Here is a 21,264-nt window from a genome sequence, read left to right as displayed (position 1 = left end):
ATATGAAAAATGTGTATAATTTTTATCAATAGAATTTCTTTAAATAATGTTAGCAAGTATATTTCTGTTTATTGTAATCATAAAAATGAAACTTCCAATACTGGCTTCTTGAAAATGTCTATACTAAACAGTTTATTTTCTATGATTTTTTTTAGCATGCATAATGAAGGCCTCTGTTTCTTTACATTATCTTAATATTTCTAAGATAATAGACATACCATTATTTTCAACCATCTTCTTTCAGTGACACACAAATCCTGGAAAATAATAACTGTTCACACATTCTGCTAGAGAATCAATTTCAAACAAATTTCAGATTTGCTTTTACGTCTATGCTAGTAAATGTGACTTACAAAATTAAGCCCAGTGAACGTGGTAAAAATGACAGTAAAATGTGTCGTGCACTGCAACTATTCTCCACATCCATGAAGACTTGATTTCATGTGATGTGATTTGGCTCAGATAGCGTACCACACTCTAGAGACCTGAGTTTGTGCAAATTTCCCTACATGCGTATGGCAAGGGAAGAATGTAATGCTGAGAAATACTCAAATTTATGGCATTAACAATACATAGCCTATATTCCCTTTGAAGTCTTCATTTTTTATTTTGAAATATATATGTACTGTATTTAGATATCTGTTTGATAAGGGTTTAAAAAAACATATTCATGGAATCACTAATTTTAGCTTTTTTCTTCTTCAGCTTCCCATCTGAGGTAAGTGAAAATCCCTCCTCACTTTTTATGGGTTTTAATCATTTAAAAGGCACATGTTAAAGTCCTCCCTGTGATTGGAGCCAGAGGAACTCTGCTGTTTCAGGCAATCTGAACGCTCCTCTCACTCAGAGCGACAAGGAACGGAAGAGAAAAGTTTGTCCACTTTGTCAATGTCATCATACTGCCCTCTTTTGTCAGTATGAGTCTAGCAATGAAATAAGAGGCCTGTTTCTGCAGCTCCAGAGCTTTATTTAAACTACCATTTGATGCTTGAATGGTTGAATTCTTGTGTTTATCACAACATGGGATTGTTTTTAGCTTATTAAAACAGAAAATGTGTGTGTATAGGGGGTTAGGGTAAGTGGAGAGATCGGTTTCTCTGTGAACTGGATTAATTATACGGATGTAATGCGCTTTCTTATGTTTTTTAATCCAGGTTGAGATGATTAAATGTATTATTATACCCACTGGAGATTTGAAATGTTGCTCTGAGTATCTAGGATATAGCCTTTTATCACTTTCCACTGTTATTTCATATACAGTATAAATCAACTGAATGAACCATAACTCATCCAGTGATAATTCAGACATTTCACTTTCAAAAAAACTAAAATGGAAAACATATTCTGTACATCTTTATATTAACCAATGAGGTTTACTCTTTCGGTAAGTTTAATTGATTTAAAATAGCACATCTTTAGAATCCAGAGAAAAGGGAACTGGGGTGAATATAGAATTGCTAGCTTGTGAAAAATATCAATTGTAACTCTGACACTTATTTCTACTGAAAAAGTGCAAGTTATGTAAAAAAATACAGAATGTAGTTCTATTTGTTTTTAAATTTATTATGATAAAAATTTCATCATCCAAGAGACCAATATGAGTAGATACACCTGCCACATGAGAAAAATATATTATTTTATTCTACATTATTACTAGTATATACTGTATGTATACTCAAATTGTAATGATGTAACCTTTAACCACTGAATATTTCAAAGCCTTAGAAACACATAATTTACAGTGTCTGACACAGTGTGGGAAGAACTGTAACTATGGGCCATATACAAGAACATAATCTGCCTATGAATATAGTCTTTGTAAGGCTCTCTGCAGCACTGCTCTGACTGCGTACCGTATATTCCACAGCCAACCAATTATATAAACTCCTGTTTTAGTACCATAGGCTCTAACCTCAGTGTAACACAAAACAATTAATCATATTACATCAGTTTCTTAATCTCTCTGCCAGATTTTTTGTACTTTATATACTGTATATAATGGAGATGCCATATCATCATTTAGTGAGTATAATATCCGAACTCCATATTTTGTATAGCAAGAAAAATTGGATTTGCTAGCTTTCCTGCACAGAGAGTAATACATAAGCCTTGCGGGGAACTGTGGGGCTTGACTCGAGAAGAGAGTCCCAGAGTCTTGCTAACACAAGAGCACATAAGCATTCAGCATCCCGGTGAAATCCGTGCCGTGCAGGCAGAGACAGCCTGCTTGGAATGTTGCTGGGTTTGTCATCTGCAGATACATGGGACCAGAGCAGGACTGTGCATGGAAACAGAGACCTGACTACCCTGGAGAACATAGTGGCTGAAGGTTCGGCACAGCGATCTCAGTAGAAGGTTATGTTAATCTATGGAGAGGTAGGCCCGACACAGCTGCCTAGGCAACAAAGGAGTAACAGAGGCACAAGAGCAGTAGATACTAATGGACTGTTTTTAAGAGGATGCGGTAAGGACATGCTCCTGGGACAGTAGCAGACTTGTTATTGAACTAGAATGAAGCAAAGTTTAAACATCCAATTAAATTAAACAAATTGCCCAGGGCACAGAATGCACCTTCCGTCTATGGGTGTGCTGCCTGGACTTATTGAGGCAGTGTGACAAAGCACTCTCCAGTACTGGAGTCAGTGAGATACCCAGGGAATCCCAGCTGAGCTCCAGAACTGGACAGCTACCTACTGCCAACTGGTGACCACAGCTCAATTAATAACCTTTCAGAATTACCAGTGGTGTATGTACTGGATGCAGACAGCAGTTTAATTAATTTTAAACTCTTCAACTCCTTTTTAAAATTACCTTAGGCAAATACAAAAAAAATGCTCAGCCCTCTTTTACCAGATTCCAACTTTTTATGCTGAATATTCAGAAATGTGTGGGTATCTGCAGCACAGAAGAACAATCCAAGGCAAAAGAAAAAAGGAAAATAGGATATCGAGACCATCGGCTATCCCACCCTTCCTCAGTGTAATCTCTTATAGAAAGTTCACACTGTATGCAGATGAAATGCAAAGACAAAATTTATTAATTGCGTACAGGGAAAGGGAAATGTCAGCTGCAGTCAAACTCTGTTGCATCTTCAGCGGTGGTCAGTGAGATGAAGTGTGGCATTGCTTTTAGTTAAAATCAGAACTGGAATGGCAGCTAATTGACAGTTTGGAGTAAACGCTGCATTTAGCAGCTTTAACGGGTCAGGCAGAATTGCACAGACAAGGAATAGAGTCACTAATGTTTAAGTCCTGCAGCTGGACCAAGGGACCTTCTGAGTAATTCTCTGAAATCAAGAAACAGAAATGATTTAAACTAGAAATTATGACAAAGATGTTGAATGTCTAATGCTTTTGTCTTACAGAAGTGCAGTACACTTTAAGTCTAAGTGGGCTTTTGTAAGGATATTTTTATAACTTTATGCTAAGAAGCACAAAATCTTATCTGGGAGGGAACCAGTTTTAGCACAGTCTATCTCATTGGAGTTTATTCCAATAAATATTTTCAGTATGAAAAAGACAACATTTATTTTTAGCCTATTTTAAATCCTTCAAGTCAGCAGGCTACTGTTATTATTTGAGTTAAAATATTTAATCCAGCAACTGGAACCCGAGTATGACTGGATTATGGAGGTGTGTAAATCCAAAAATTATTTGATCTTGTAATCCTTTATTCCTGATCTTTAGGCTCTTTTTATTCCTTTAAACAGGGATAGCAGAAAATAAAAAAAATAATGAATTAATAGACTTACTGGGCTGTCATCTGAAATGACATGCACTCAAGACATAAAATTTGACCAATTTCACTTTGCATGGTACTGCATTTTCCCATATTAATACTTTCCCATACTAATAACCCTGTACATATTAACATTCTTTTTCTTCGGTTTGACTCTAACTTTTTATGTCTTACAATGATTTTGTTATGTTTTAATTAAGCTTTACAGCTCTTTACTGTGCTTTACCACAGTACAGCAGAGGACACATTTCATGTTTACAAAGGACAACTGGTCCTTTGGGTGGAAATATTCAAGGACAGAAGAGAGCAATGAAGAGAACGATGTTATTGGGTTGTAAAGAGGGACTGTCCCTCTGAGTAGGAGTTTTTTTTGCACCCATGCAACAGAAAATGAATTTCTAAAAAAGGGACAATAAACATTCAGAAACAGAATGAGAGATGACTAAAGTAAATCTAAACCTTCCAAAACAGCTTTGTATGCTAATTTCCGGACTCTTATACTATAGATTAGTAATTAATCCTTGTTTTTGTGATTCTTCTAAATTTAGATTATCAGAAAAGCTACTGTTTATACTGGGCTAGTTTGATACTCAAAGTTCAGGATTATTTGCTATCCTTATGTCAGAATATGCTGCTATGCATGCATTCCTTGAATCTTAAATGGCCTGCAAGACAAATATTGCAGGTTAACACAGGAATGTTTTGGGATAATGAACACAGACAAGACTGTAAAAAATCAACAGCTGTGATCTTTACTTAATCTGTATGAATACCTCCACAAAATTTCATGTGTAATGTCAAATAAGTTTTGCTAGTTATTGTACAGACTAGTATATGTCCAAAGTGCTTCTAATACTGTTGTTTTTTTAATTCTGTGAGGTTTGTCTTATTATGAATTTAGTACTAACTACAAGATGACCAATTTCATTAATAAGACAATAGAAGAAAATAAATATTTCTGCAAACTTACATTTTTCTGTTAGAATAATCCTTGTGTTGGAAATGTACTGTTTTTTGGTAGGTTTGTTTAGCTCAATTTTTACCTTTTTATAAATGTGAATGAATTTCCCTTCTGAGCCCAAACCCATATGAAATTGTAGTGTGTAGTAGATTGTTACATTTTTGTTCATGACCAGAGAACATAAGGATAAACTTTCTGTGGATTAAATCAACTCTTTATCTACATGTTGCATATATAGTATTATCATGGTGCTACAGAGCAGATGACCTCTACATGAAGCTGAACAATAACGTGACGTGCAGGCATGAGCTGCAGAATCCAGAGGTAAAGATGTAAAAAAGTACCACAGATATTGTTCCACATCCCCCTCCACCCCTTGGATACCAGTTTTTTTTCCCAGCAATGCCCTTCATGAAAAGCAATGCCCTCCATCGGCAGAGAAACCTTCAATGTCATGGAGCCTCTCCAAGGGCTTCTTCTCATTGGAACAGGGAAGACCCAGCGTACAAGCTCCTGTACAACGAGTTCAAGGACTCAGACTAACACATCACTATTTAATGACAGAATTATCTTTTTAGTGATGAATGTACCTTCGGCCATTACCTTCCACATTCAAATTGGGCCTTACTCGCAGTGATTTCTAAACTACATCATACAGCAAAGAATTCTAAACCTATTGACTTTCTTATCCTGCCGCGCAAAAAGGTCTTTATCTATTTTAAAAATATAGTACAACTATTAAGCCGGCTTTATTCCTTTGCTTGTTTTATTATGGATGTAATTATTAACATACAAGGTTTTAGACTGAGAAAAATATTAGAGCAATAAAATATGGTACTCATAGGAGTAATCAGTCCTCTGAAACACACTCATGTGGATGATCTTACAGTACTATAACAGTAAAATCTCTATACAGTATGCATGGGCAGACATACTGTACATCAAGCAGGCTGAAGCTGAGAGGTCTGCTTGCAGAGGCTCTGAGAATCAGACTCTTTGGAGAAGGCTAACAGGTGTTTATGTCACAAAGTGAGATTCAACATGAGCAGCTGGATAGTGTGAAGAGATAACGGCACGAAAACAAGCGCCCTTTTCCTGAGTGGGGTTTGGCTAGCGCAATGAAGTACAAAACAGAAAAACCACACTACTCGCCTTCATCTCGCCGGTACCAGAGGTAAGCATGTGGTTAGAGCCCCAGGTCCTTTACTGTAAAGATAAATTGTTTTTTTTTTTCTTTTGACTGTCACAATCATTTTCATATTTTTCACATCAGAAAAGGTGACATCTGTGGCAGTTAGGGCAGTTGTCTATGTATCAGCTAAAAGTTTCAGTTACCCCCCCCCTGCGCAATGACCTTTACTGGTTGTTAGTAGGCCAGGAAGTCTTCTTACACGAGGACACAAGCATTTGCCTGCAGTCAGAAATCATTAACTTATCCTCTTGCAAATTGTTTCAATACACCTTTCAGCTGAAGAGGTGGAATAAGGACAGTGGACACCTCAGTGTCCATCTCTGTGTCCACCTCAGGAACCATGCCATTTTTCACATTGTACTTCTGATACTCCTGACTCTTTCCATGAAACACAAGAATTTGAAAATATCTTAACAAATGTTCAGATAAACAACTTTGTTTTTTTTCAAGTTCTACTTACTATTTCCACTTAGTTCCACAAACAAGGCAGTTAATGATGCTCTGTCTTGCAGAAGCTGCAAAGCACAGGTGTGTATGTGGTTTCTGTACAAAAAATGTATGTCACCTAACTGCTAGTTTACACCTTAACAGTCCAAACATGCTGAAGCAGTTTGTAAATGTTTCCCTGCATAAAATACATGCGAAATGCTTTTTGTGGTCTTTATCCACACCATAGCACTGCAATTGATTATCTTACAGAAAATATCCAGAATAAGTTTTTATCATACTCTATCATGATTACTATCTCTATACTATTGAAAGGCTGGCACACTATTCACCATCGATTACTTCTGGTGCACCTGTGAACATACTGGAAGCACAGACTTGCAGAATAGCTAGTTAATTGAGAAATATTCATTAAGTAATGTATTCTCTATGTGCTGCAACTGTCAATGAATACATGCTGAAGTGTTATGTGTAAGCACCCAGATACACAGTAGTGCTATGACTAACTTTCCCTATAAATCCTGAATCTCTGTTCTTATTTTATGACCAGCTTCAGCATTTGAAGCATGTCAGGATAAAGTTCTGCAGCAAGCGTAATATAGCTGTACAGGGCATATCTGCACATTTTGGTAGTTTCTTCTAAAGTGTTTTTAACATTGTTTTATGAAATATACTTACAATAAAATGTGTTACTATATCCACGCAGTCATTCATTTTGACTTTCAAGTATAATATATATATAAACAAAAAGTGTGGCTGAACATACTTGTCTAATGCTTAGCACAGTGTTTCTAATCAATAAATCTCAAAGGTGAAATAGATCGTAGGTTTTATTGTCAAAATAAAAAAAAACAGTTTAGAATCTGTATTTATTATCTATTGACACTCTTTTGCATGTATTGTCTTTATTGTAAATGGTCATAAATGTGTCTACAAGAAATAAAAGTATAAGACTTTCCCTTTAAAAATCCCTGTACGTACATTTCGTTGTTGTATTAATGTTTACAGCACAATATATTAATTTAGCCAGAGGCACAGGCAACTCCTCTGATCAAGAAAATCAATTCTGGAAACACAAGCTAATTTTAAAAATGATCAAAACTGGAAATTAATTTAGAACTGGTGTTTATTCCCTGAACCACTGTGCAAATTAAATTAAAGCTTTCAAGCCAGTATAAAATTCAAACACCCCCTGACTGTGAAAACTCATCAGACAGGGTAGTCAAATGGCCCCCAGCCCTTTTCCTGAAGCACTGACACTTTGCATTAACTCAGATACCAGTTTGGTCAATTTGCACTTCACAGAAAGGATATTGTGCGTTTGAAATATAACCCGAAATGACGCGCACATCAGAGATAACCAAAAAAGGCTAGAAATTTACAAGAAACCTGCAAGCTGTCATCTTTTATGTACCCATTTATCATTTGTGGGGAAAGTCCCTTTCCTGTTAATCATTTCCCACATACTTAACCTGTAGAAATGGGCAACTTCAGTAAAAGATGTGGTACTTTAAAGGAAGAATGTAAAAGTTTTATTTCTATCATTGTTTCTTTTTGGTTTTGTTCCTTCCTTTACTGGGAGCTAGGTGTCGCAATGACAAAAACTTTTAATTTCACTGCCGCACACACCATCCCAGCACTGTCTTCCTAAGCTGTCTTCTGGGAAAACAAAACTGCATCATATTTTAACAAGTGGCGTTGTCAGACTTCTCGACATGGAAACACAATGGTTTGTGCTACACACTGACTCACATACAGATGCACTTGATGAGCAGGGACAACATATTCTGAAGAAAAAAGTCTTTAAATCATCTGCTTCACTTGTGTGAGTTTCACTATTACTGTAAATATAAGAATACACTTTGTAATATTACAACACAGTCCCCTCCGCATTTTTCAATACACTTTGTGTGTTATTTCCACTTTATTTGAAAACAAGTTGAATGGACTTAATAGCAGAAAAACAAAGACAAAAGCATGATATCATGAACCTGACTTAGAAGCTTGTATGTTGTATCCTTGCTTGGTTGAAAATGCGGAACTATAAGACGTGCACTTTACACTGGTGTAGAGGAAAGGAAGTACTGCACTTATACCCAACGCATTCAAAACATGACATAAAAAACAATGCTTCAATTTCTTTTTTAACACTGTATAGATGGTTTGGTTGTTAAATTACAACTGAATATATACAGTATTTCTATTTTACAGGGAAATTGCTACTGTACCTGCCATTAAATGGCAGCAGTTAATAATCTGGTACCATAAACAGTTTACACAAAATTTCACAATTTAAAATTGAAATCAGTAAGTTTTTTGATTCCTCAAATTACTTTTCTGATACAAATTGGCCATTTTGGCACAATCAATAGTTTGTCACATTCAAATGCCTATTCAGGTCTCACAATAATACGGAATAAGCAGTGGTATGCAATTTTGGCACAATTAAAACCCGCTGTGACTCATGAAGCATATACTGTACAGTATTCAATACACCTTTTTGTCTGTTGAGTACTTATTGGATATCCATTTAGTACAGTTCTCAATGTAACACTATGGCACTTGTGATCTCCTTTAAAAAATATTATGTATTTAATATGTAAATTAATAGAGCTTATTTGTGAGTACATTTCTTTCTATTTTGCACTGTAAATCCTTCATGAAACCATCTTTAAGTTTTACTGCACCATCATGTTTACTAAAGTTGAGCAGATTTTGAAAAGCTTGAAAAAGTAATATCGATAAAGAATTGTAACACCTCTTCAGTTCCCTGAATGAAAAGAGATCAAGACCAAATCTGACCATCACAGGCATTACATTTTTTTTTTCTACAATTACTGGGCATCCTAAATTGAAACAGGACTGTGGACCTGAAGAACTCTATGATTTGGTATTTATAATTTATTGTAATTAATAATTTAATTGTAAATCCTTTGCTGGATGGGGCCCTAGGATGCTGTCTGTGTGGAGTTTGCATGTTCTCCCCGTGTTCGCGTGGGTTTTCTCTAGGTGCTCTGGTTTCAAACACATGCTGGGTGGTGAATTGGCTCCTGGGAAAATTGGCCCTGGTGTGAGTGTGTGTGTGTTATGTCTGTGTGTGCCCTGCGGTAGACTGATGTGCGATCCAGGGAGTGCTCTCCTTGCGTCTGTTGCGTGCCAGGACAGTCTTTGGCCCCCACTCGACCCTGTATCGGAAGATGGATGGATATAAACTACATCTTTTCAAGTTACTTCATTGTGAAAACCCTAAAAAGGTGAACTACTTTAAAACAGGTGATTGGACAAAGGGATCTTGATGGAGTTCCTCTAGTCCATTTTAAGATATTTTCATGTGGTTTTCTAATTAATAATTCATACATGCAGTAAGAAAATATTTTAAGGATACAGAGCATTTCAGAACCATAAAGATGTGAGATTGTTTTACTCTGTAGGGCAGTATTTGAATTTGAATCAATTTTAAGATAAAGAAATTGTACTTCTGCAGTGATATCTACATGTGATATAATTCAGTGATCCCACCTGATAAGGTCCCAAGAGCATTCAAGATCAGGAACCATTCAAGATCAGGTTTTGTTTCATGGACGTGTGCAGGTGTAGCTGGGAGTATGCACCCCTTTGTACCTCAGCTTATTCTTATTCAGTCCTTATTTAACTGAACTCCAGTACGAAGGCTCTGGCAGGAAGACTTGTGGCTCGTTTTGACGTGGAGTTTCGGTGCAGGACGTCAGTGTAAGGGTCTACCCAGGGCAGTGGGTGGGGACAGGTGGAAATAATTGCAGAGGAGTGCAGTAATTTCCTGTGTTTTTTTTGCATTTTTTCATTTTTTTATTCTCATTCCTGTAATGAGTTCTACCTATGACATGCGCATACCGCATTTGTGCATGAATTTCTCGATTTTGCAGATAAAGCTTGCACGCTGTTAGATATTGACTGGCCTCTCGCGACACCTTTCTGTGAAAATGAGAGGAACATCAAGACTTCATCCGAAATTATTGTATGTGAAATCATTTAAAATACACAGATTGTCAAAGTGCTGAAATCGTATTTGTTTTAATTGCATTTCATTATTTTTGGGTTAATTTGTTTCTGGTACAGTAGACCATATGAGAAAACACAGTAAGTCAGAGGAAAGTGCAATGCTTGGCACTTTAAAAAAACAATGAAAATGCAACACAAGGGACTATCATTTATCCAGTTGTTGTATGTTAAAGGATTTACCACTACTATTGATAACACCATTGGAGAAGATCCCTGTTCAGTCAATCATTGCACAGAGAGCTCCATCAGTGCAGATGATCCTTTTCCATGTCAAAGTGGATTTTTTTCAGTCACTCTATAGTGAGATCTCGCTCATCTTACTTTATCACAACTGGTGCGCTGATACAGGATTCAGCTTGTATATTTTCTTACAGCTATGAAATCAAGGTCTGGATTTAGAAATGCAATTAAATTTGTATTAATTATGTTGAATCCAGACTGCAAATATTTAAAATGTGTTTGTTTTTGGCGCTCTTTGGCTACCTCATACTGCTAACTCATATTAGTATTTTATCTCAATGAATGGTAAAGGAAGGCAACAGGACGCCCCCTAATGGCTCTGAGAGCTCTTCAGCGGACAGCGCTTTAGTGTCTTTAACGGTAAGGCTCAGCGAAGTGGTAGCGAAGAGATAAACAGGATGTCTGAGAGACACTACAGGAATCATCCTGCTTTATATATAAACATCAACAGTGTGTTAATGTGTGCGTGTCATTTGTGTGTGTTATGAGCACCTTATGTGTGTTTTTAGAAATTTGTCTGTACTTTGTTCGTGTTATAAGCGAGTGTATTATGTGTGTTATAAGTGTATCTGCATTATTACGCATCTCATAAGTCTCAGCTTTACGCATCTCAGCTTTACATTCTGTTTTACTTTATGTGTAGCATTTTTGTTCCTTTCTACAATGTCTGTTTACATGTACATTATGATTTTTTTTAGATTTATTGTTCTGCCACTGGAGTCTCCACAATGCTTATTACAAATATTTACCAAAATATAATTAAGACTGTAAAGCAAGGCCACAAAATAATACTGATTGCAGGGGTTATGTAAGTTGATATTAAGTACAGTGCTTTCCTCATTTGAGTTATAGAGGGAGGTGCCTTTGGATAATAACATATTTCTGGGGACCCCCCATGTATTGTGGGAGCACTTTTGAGGACATCTTTACTTGTTCTTTTCCAATTACGACAGCTATCAGTGAATTCCAGGCCTTAGTCCTCTGATGTGCTGATGTTTCGTTAGACAATACTAGTCGGTTAGTGTGCTCTGCTGGTATATCCAAGTGCCTTTATGAATACTGCAACACAGACCAGGCTTTTACTGTGCTGTGATCTTTGGATACTGCAGTGAAAGTCTTGATGAACTATTGTGAACACTTACTGTAGTGCAGTGTAAGGAAGCTGGCTTGGCTGGGAAAGCAGTGTAACTTTAATCTGAGCAGATTTCAGACTCAAAGGGGATGGCACAGACTAATGGATACTTAACTGGCACATTTATCTCTGACTGGGATCTACAGGAAAAATGTCACTGGGTTCTCAGACAAGGAGGAAAATGCAGAAAGACAAGCACAGCAGTTCAGTCAAAAGTTCCCTGTTATAATTAAAGTTGCTGGTTTTATGGCTTGTGGTGACATGGATCATTTTAACTGGTAGTGGGAGGCAACTGGCAATGTGCTTAATGGGATTTTCTTTAAAATTTTCAAACAGCAAATTGACATTTGTGAGGAATGAAAATATGTTCAAGCACATTTTCTCCAGATTATTATTTTTTATTTCTTGTATAAAAACCACACCACTGCCTGATTCCAGCAACTTGCTTTCCTTTTTCAATGTTGCTGTATACTGGAAGATTTAAACATTTTATCATTACCGTACTGCAATTTAATTATATTTTTAATAACCCTCCCCCCACCCCTAGCGGCACAATAAATAATTCCAATCGTTTATTGCATTTCATCCCAAAGGAACCCAAAACACTAACATACAGGAGGGGATCCACTTTACTCACCACTTAGTTGCAGCCCCACCTGGGTGACACACAGCAGCCATTCTGCACCAGCAGTCCCACAACTGAAGAGAAGTCTGCAGACTGGCAGAGAAGTGAAAAATTGCTTCACCAGTTGAATAAAAGAAGAACTATGGAGACTCAGGATCTTGAATTAACTTCTCTTCAAAAGGAAGGTGTCTCTTCAGCACAGTGTCTCTGGTCTCCTTGTGTGACTCTGGCATTAGTCAAGGAAATGTTGTCCTGAAGGAAGAGTACCACCAACTAGTCTTCCTGAATAAGCATACAATATAATCATTTAAGTTCTAGATTAAATGTCTGTGTTTAACATTTTGTCACAGATCCTTATGTAAATTTATGAAATTCTATTTGATTGCAATTTTTTTTCTCAAACTACAAATACTGAGGTGAAAAACAACCTCTACAAAGTAGTTGGATAGCCACCAGATATTGTTGGTTTTAAATTAAATTGACCACCAAACTGATAATTCTGATTCTCAAATTTTGCAAAACATGTATTATCTTCTTTTAATGATTCTATGTTACTGCTTGGCAGTTTTAAACTAGAGGGCAGCATCGCATTTACTTCTTTCGCAGCTGTAGTTTTGCTGTTTTGGTCCAATGATACTCTGCTTCACTAGGATCAGAGTGATTCATTGCAAGGGAAGAGCAGGACTGTCCACTAATGTGCAACAGTGCCAGTTTATCTGTGCCGAAACTGTTTGATGGGAATTGTAATATTCATATCTAGGCCCTCAGATTATTGCAAGTACTGATTCAAGGCCATAAAAGAAAGCTATATTTCCTTAAAAATAATTTATCATCATCCACTGAAAGACTTAGCTAGTACTTTTTGTTTATTTTACAAACTCAAATTGTGAGCTCTAAACTATCTGTAAGCTAAATGATGAACAAAAATAATTAACAATAACTATCATCTGAGCATAACATATTAGAGTTAATTTGACAATTTTGACAGGAATAACTAATTTTATTTATACACTACTTTGATAAAACTAATGAAATTAATGTGTCCCACTCATTATTTATTAAGCTCCTAGAAACAATAATTCAACACAACTATCAGTATTAATTGCTTCTGAAAAAGTATTTTTTTAACTAGCATAAAAATAAAGATAAGATAACATTATGCTTTTGAAAAAGTGACTTGATTTTTTCTAAAAGCAATAAATAAAATATGTCAATGTTATGAACAGTGCTGTTAGTTTTGAAGCAATTGTCTTTTAAAAAGTAACTGATGATAAATGTCAATAATGTCCCAGAGCCTGTACTGGTTCCAGTTTGTGAGTTTGCATTGCCAATTAAAAGACAAGAAGACTAGGCTGAAACAAGGATAATATAGTAGAGTCACATCACCAATCTTCTGAGGACAGTATTATGTCAAGTGGGAGGACAGATACATCAGCTCCAGTGTTTTCTCACAAGCAGACACTACAGGTATTGAAGCTGTGACCATACACTATCAGCTCTGTTGGGGATGTCAGACTCCAAACTCCTAAAGAAGGTTCCCTTCTCCCAGCTGAGCCACTTCGGGACAACAGAATTATTTAAAATATTTGGTAAAAGCAAACTAGAGCAAAATCAGTATCAACTCCTGGGAAATTATGGACTTTGACCATAATTTGAGATGCAGTACTTTGAGATGCAAAGATGTCAAAAAGAGGAAGAAAAGTGAGACTGTTGAAGAGAGCCCATCATAACTAGATTGCACAGGACACAACCTCATATCTCCAGAGACAATACCTGCTCCATCTGCCAGAGATTGTATAGATCCCATATGGGTCTTATCAGTCACCTTCGGGTTCCTGGAAGACAATCATAGTCAACTGCAAAGGATAGACAATGCTGATAATGAATTAAATAATAGACTTTTGTCAGATGTCAGCGACATCCAAGTACTCTGTCTTTACTTTCTTTTAATGCCTTGTGTTGCAGTAAAGGACATACTCCCAATTCTCCTCCAAGGTCATTATTTAAGATTTTTGTAAAGTACACAACATAAGAAAGACTCTTGACAGAAATCTAGGCACACCCTGAAGACACTCAGAAAAGCTGAAAGTGTTTCATTGAAAACACGAACAATAACACATTCTCTTTAAACTGTTGTATAAAACGTTCCACCTCAGCTCTCAGTGCACTGTATGCTGTATAAAAGCTAGCAAAATTGTTTAAAAACAAGAAAGTAAAAGAAAAATATGCTGATGCTAGTACGTCTAAAACAATTCAGGACACTCTGCATGAGGGAGAATAAATATGTTACAGAGAATTACAATTTGGCATTTCAGGAACATTGTAATATTGTACTTCGAATTTCATGACACAATCCACTTTAAAATGTTTCTTTTTCCTTTTTTAAAGGAAATAATTAGAACTGCCTTGAGTGCCAGTATATTCCAGTATCAAACTGTTTAATTAGTATTATTCTCACACTTCAGCTACACATATTAAAGACACAAAGTAGCTTATGAAGTGCAACTTCAATAGCGCTTAAGATGTTGCCTCTATACAACTAATTTAATACCTCATTTGGAATTGTTAACCTGACTTAACTGAACACATGCAATTTGTCAGAAATTGAATTCGTTAAAATTTCTAATGATTGAGGATACTGTACATTGAAGAATACAGCAGAATTAAAATAGATTGTGAGAATGTGTACGTGGAGATAGAAAAGGTTTGCTCCTCCAGGGCAGACCAGTTGTCCTCTCAATAGAAAGCAAAGTGCATGAAAGAAAATAAAGTTAAAGTGCATTTCATCTAAGAGAATCTTTGTACTCAAGTGTGGGTCAATACTTGTAGAAACATGTATTCCTTAAGCTGATGAACAGCAGCCTGTCATGAGAAAAAAATAGACAAAGACTAAGGCACTAGTCTACAAATGTTGGTTTTCCATGGCATTTTGTCTGTCATTTCCACAACTATCAGACGGGAGTCCTTGATCTGTTACTTAGGAGTGTGTGTGCCCAGAGCCACAGACAAGCCAGCCCTAATGATGCAAATGAATTGATAACATCAGTTTAACAGTCTAACTTTCCTGGAAGAATGAATGCTGTTTCATTACATGACAGTTTTACTCCTCCTGGGGCAGTGGTGAGGGTGCCTCATGGTAGGTGCCCGCAGTTACAAGATGGGTGCTTCAGGCAGAAGTGGAGAAGCTCGAAGTAATTGAGGAGTTTCAGTCTATGTTCTAGCCTCACAGCTCTGGTCTCAGTTACCCAACTGGTCTAAGAGAATGTGCAAAGGTTTTCATCACCTCAATGGTTTCCACGTTTTGATGCTTACTGCAAGTGGATGAGCTCATCAACCACCTGGGTCCTCCATAAAGCTCACAGCCCTGGACCTCAAGAAGGGCTGCTGGCAGATTCTGTTAGCTGACTCTGCCAAAGAGAAAACTGTTTCTGTGGAATTGTGACTGGATTGTACCATTATAGCTCACTGCCTTCTGGTTTACAGGACATTTCAGTCATGATCCAGTTTGAAGGATGGAAATCCTACCTGCTGCACCTTCAGGTGCTGCTAGACAATATGTAGCAGGCAGATTTATTCATAAGTCTCCAAAGTCAACACATGACATAGAGCAGGAATAAGCTCACAAAAAGGGTTATTATTTCCATAGATGACCACTAGTCAGTTTAGCAGCTGAGGCTTTTGTACCTTGAGTAAGTAAGGCACCTATCTACTTTAGGTATGTGATAAAGTAAATGTGCCCATACAGATACTGTATACTGTACCAAAGGGGCAGTGAATGAGTTCAGATCAATTAGTAACAATTCCTTCCAGTACTGGCTTGCAGAGCAGGTCTGCCAACTACAATACAAAGACATTTGTAGAGATGCTACACTATATAATATTAATATGATTGTTAAAGTCTGACTTGCACAGGTGCAGTACTGAACACTGGGAAAATATAGTGTTGAACTTGGTGAAGAAAAAAGTAAGCTATAATAAATGAGAAAAGAAAAATGTTGAACTCATAGGTTATTTTCAATAATTTTCACTTATTATAATCACTGGGTTTTTGAAGACCATGTAGTTTAACCCAGTAGTTCAATTAGATCCTAATAAAAGCAAGATAGGGATGAAATATGCAGAGTATATTTGCAGTAGCTTGGCTGACTGAGGGAATTGGCTGCTGCACCTTAATGGCTTCATCGGACCCCACAGAAAGAATCCCCAAAAACACTGATGCAGAATTCAAAGTGTTAAGCTAACAGCAAGTCAGTTCCACAGCAGTTCCACTGGAACAAAGCAGATTTGTAGCCAAAATATTAGTGTGAAACAAATGAGAGAATGTGAATGACACAAGGTTATTTGAGCGTAATGCGGAAGTATAGAGCAGTACAAGCAGATGATGCAGGAGTGAAATAGGAACCACTTTCTGATGCATACAAGGGAGCCAGGTGTTGTTTTCTTGTCTCTAGCTGTGCCATGTAAGCAAGTTACGACAATGTCGTCATTGTGTTTGTACAAATGCACAGAGCAGCTGGTATGTAGGTAGCTACTGTATATAAGTTAAGTTGAGATTGGAACTATGTGACATGGAGGAATCTTATCTACATAGATGTCTAGAAGCTTGGGAGGGGAAATGTCTCAGATCAAATACGGACAGCTGTATCTAAACCTTGTCCTGGTAAGGCACTGTCCAATACGTTTTGTAAGGTCTTCTGAAAAATCTACTTATGGCAGCTGATTCATGTTCTTTATCTATCCTAATTTTCCTAGACCTAAATGCTTCTTTTGACACTGTTAATAATTACATTTTACACTTCCATCTTGAGAGTACTTTTGGAGTTTATGACTTCAGACTTGAATGGCTCAATTTTGGTCCCAGAACTTCAGGTGTTCCCCAAGGCTCAATACTGGGCCCCCTGCTATTCAGTAGTTACATGTGACCACTTGGTCTGATATAAAAAACACAGAATTACCATTTCTATGCTGATGATACTCAAAATTATAGCCAAACTAAACCAGATACTGATGTAGCTGTTTCTGCGCTCTCTAATTGATATTAAATCCTGGATGATGATTTCCTTCACTTAAACTGCAACAAGACTGAAGTCATGCTACTCCGCACCTCCCATCACATACAGAAAGCTAATGCAGTGACCCTCTCTATGGATGGCACTCTGCTTGAATTTCAATCCAAATGGAAAACTTTAGTGGTCTAAATTTGATCATGGCAAAATATTGTAAAAACATAACTCTTTAGAAATAATGCCAGTTTCTGTCTTAAATTGTCTTTAACTGTAACTTAAAAAAAGCTTAAGAAAAGCTGGCCAATACATTTATCTGTTCTAGAATTCATTACAAAACACCATACTCACTAGGGAATTTAAATCCCCACTGAGTAAACTTCAGTATGTCCAGAATTCAGCACCCAGCATCCTGACTAGGCTGCTTGCAAGTAATCTTGTGTCTTGGAGTATAGTGGGTGTTTATAGTGGGTGACAGGGGCTTCTCTTGCTGTGCCCCAGAAGCTCAAAGGATATCAGAGTGTCAAAGACCCTGTGTGCATTTAAATCTAGACTCAAAACCTTTCTTATCAGAAAGGCTTTTATTTATTGTCAGTGTCTGCTCCATTTTCTAATAACCATGTACTGTATCTTCTGCTGTACCTGCTTTTATATCCCTAATTTGCAATTTGCCCACCTGCCCTGACTTGCCAGGATAGTCTCAGGCTCCCTGCAACCCTGCAACAATATTAGTTAAAGAAAAGGCCAATAACCTTCTTTGAAGGATCTTAAAGCATAGCATTATTATAATGTGCTGAAGTTTCAATTGATCTCCATAAAATCAGAAGTGTTTCATTTAACTGTCAAAATTTATACATTTACAGGATCAGGAACATACAAATCTGCTTTCTGAGCATACTATAGCGAATTACATTTAAGAAAGTAAATTCCAATAGTCATCGTTCAGACACTCCCTGGAGTACCACTGTGCTTGAGAGCATCTCATGCCTACTGCCATCTACTGATCATATTACATATTATTTTTAAATTATTTTTTTGCAGTATTTCTGAAGTGTATGCGTATTGCACTGATGGGGGTACTATGCCCCTCAAAAATGTGAATAAGGCTTTAATCGGAGCTGAAGCTTCAATTAAAAAAATGTTACAAAGGAACTGTATGAAATATTTAAGAAATCAAGTTGATTATAACGGTATACTTGCCCAGGAACTCTCACAGATAATGTGAAAAGAGGCGTGTGACTGGTGTTGGTTTCCTTGTTCCTACAGAGGAGGAAATATGTGTTTGTAGCAACAAAACATATGCTTCAGTCTCAGTCACATATATAAGCACAACAATGTAGATTCACTTGGGACATGTTTCATGCTTTTCTTTTTACGTCATGAGAACCAATAAGATAAAAATAACTTTATGTTAAAACCTGTTTTCTCTCTTTAGCAGTATATGTTGAATCTACAGAGCAAGTTATACAGCAATATAATTAGCAAACCAAATACATTGCAAAATTATATTTAATATTGAAAAAATAATGTTAAAAATGACTAAGATATTTTTATAAATATATAGTGTTTACAATTAATCACAACCTAGGGCTCTGTAATTCATTGATTGATTCATTGATTCTTAGCTTAAAATAAAATACAGAAAGTGCTTCTTGTTACCTTTAATAAGTTCAGGCACTTCTTCTGAGAGCTTTTTACCTATTACCCCATGCCAAACTTCAAATTGCCTTTTGCTTTCTATAGTACATAAAACATATATATGCTATTGGACTGATCTGGAGACTATGATGGCCAATAAAAATAATTGATTTCAAGCTGCATTAAGCAAAAGGTTTGGCAAATTGATTTTTTTTCTTTCCATGAAGCCCTGCCTCAAACATTAAATTCATAAAGACAACCACGAACAGTGGCCTCAGACACACTATATCCTGTGGACACCAGCTTGGTATGAGCTCTTCTCACAGACCTCTTGAATATGGATGCCACATTCAAAACTGGGATGCTTTGTGATTGTTTTAAAGTTGTCACTCGAGCTGCATACATAATCTTTAACCTAATGAGATTTTTGTATAATTCTCTGTCTTTCACATGGTGACATGCTTCTGAATATTCTGTTTCTGTGTGCAGCCTCCAAAAAACAATGTGATTTCCAGAAGCTTCTGTAAACTCTCAGAATTTGTTAAAGTACTGGATGACTAAGAACACATTTGAGAACTAAATTTTGAGTGGGAGCAAAAAAAGTTGTGCAGTGCATATTTAGACAAACTGGAATAGATATGTCTTTTAAATACCCAATACTGATAATGTTTTAAGCCTCTATTCATGAATGTAGACATATAAACTGTCTTTTTTTTTGCTTTTTCATTATATATGAAGTTTTGTAAAATACATTTTTGTATTCACAGATTTCATGTATATTTAAAATCAAATTGATGTCACATTTTTGTACATTTAAAAAAATATATTAAAACCAATGCTAATAGTTTCACAAACCTCAGTTAGCACTAATCTTGATCTACCTAATGTTTTGTCAGGTAAACACGCCTGGCGGCAGAATTAATCTTGATCTTTAAAAGCAGCACATACTGTTCAAAGCAAGTACATTCACACACAGACAGTTCTTCTAAACTGTTTATTATTTCAGTTTTTCAGTTAAGGCAACACATGGTGGAAAACTCTGAAGACTTGCGAGTTCCACATTTCTTTAAAAAATTATTTAGATGTAAATTCTGGAAGATAAGTACTGTATCACAGCACAAAATTAAAATAAAATATATTCTATGTTAAAAGTTAAACAATTTAAAGGTCAAGTAATGATTAAAGATTATTATTAGATTGTAAACTTCATTTCTTATGAGTTTTGTATGTACTGCTATATTTATTTTTTCCAGAATTCATAATCACTGTTTGAATATCACAACAGTTTCAAAAGCTCACCTTGTTCCTGTCAATTGTATTAGAAACATGGTTGTCTTAGTTATCATGATATGTATTTTTTTGTAGATTCTTTCTCAATGACATGCTGTAGTTTTCTGAAGCAAACAATTAGTCTGAAAAATGACCTGGTAAGTACTGTAGGTAACATTTTTAAGACAGCACAAAGTGGGTTTACATGGGTGGTGAAGATCTGACAGTTCTGCTGATCTACTCCTCTTGCAAATGTGTATGAAGCAAAGATATTAAGGCATGAGTCCCAACCCCCCACCTCCAAACTCCAGGAGGTTAGTTTACATTTTTTTCAAGTTTTTGCCAAAGTTTTAAGCTCAGTCTTTTAAAAGATAAAAAACTCACCCTCCTGTGGCCCCCATTGTGTTCTGTCTGACTCCCTACACTCCTCCTCCTGAGCATATGACAGGTGTTCACATTGCAACAACCAGCACAGAGCAAAGACCATTCACTTTCAAACAGTGAACATGCTGTACCCCACCTAAATCAAACGTTATTGTTCATGTGTCACATTTTTCTTTAATTTTACTGCTCATATATATATTTTATTTCTAACATAACTTCAGCGGCTCCACTTGATCAACCAGCCTCGAAGACGGAATGAATGAATCTTTTCATTATGTCTTCTTCCTAACAGAACACATCATCCAACATTAGGCTGTCATTACCTATCGTAGCTCTATTTTTTGTTCTTTCTGAGGGAAATGTGATGCGTTGACTAGCTGTCCCATCTGTCTGTGAGTGCGTGTGAGGAAGATTTATACAGAACTGCAGTTCCTTTCACAACAGCACACTTGAAAAGCCCCAGTTCCGCAAACCCATTTTGAAAAATATCCTGTACAGGTTCTTGTATTTTTGATAATCTTGAAACAATTTAGCTGGGTCTTAAAGAAAATAGGAGGATAAAAAACAATGCATGACACTTTATTCTTGTTCTTGTTG

The 21,264-nt window shown here is 36.4% G+C and overlaps 1 long non-coding RNA gene across 2 annotated transcripts; it reads right to left on the bottom strand.

Annotated features, from left to right (window-relative positions):
• Positions 1-4,545: 4,545 nt before the first annotated feature.
• On the bottom strand, positions 4,546-16,235 carry LOC138241001 (uncharacterized). 2 transcript variants are annotated; one of them, XR_011190179.1, is made up of 4 exons: positions 15,657-16,235; positions 14,147-14,208; positions 12,386-12,466; positions 4,546-5,905 (listed from the first exon to the last, which is right to left on the bottom strand). It is a non-coding gene; the product is annotated as an uncharacterized lncRNA (long non-coding RNA). The 2 variants fall into 2 exon arrangements; XR_011190178.1 differs by lacking the exon at positions 4,546-5,905 and adding an exon at positions 7,259-9,523.
• Between the last annotated feature and the right edge of the window lie 5,029 nt (positions 16,236-21,264).

Source organism: Lepisosteus oculatus, chromosome 8 (genome assembly GCF_040954835.1).
Source record: "Lepisosteus oculatus isolate fLepOcu1 chromosome 8, fLepOcu1.hap2, whole genome shotgun sequence".
NCBI lineage: Eukaryota > Metazoa > Chordata > Actinopteri > Semionotiformes > Lepisosteidae > Lepisosteus > Lepisosteus oculatus.
This window is presented reverse-complemented; position numbering and strand designations above follow the sequence as displayed.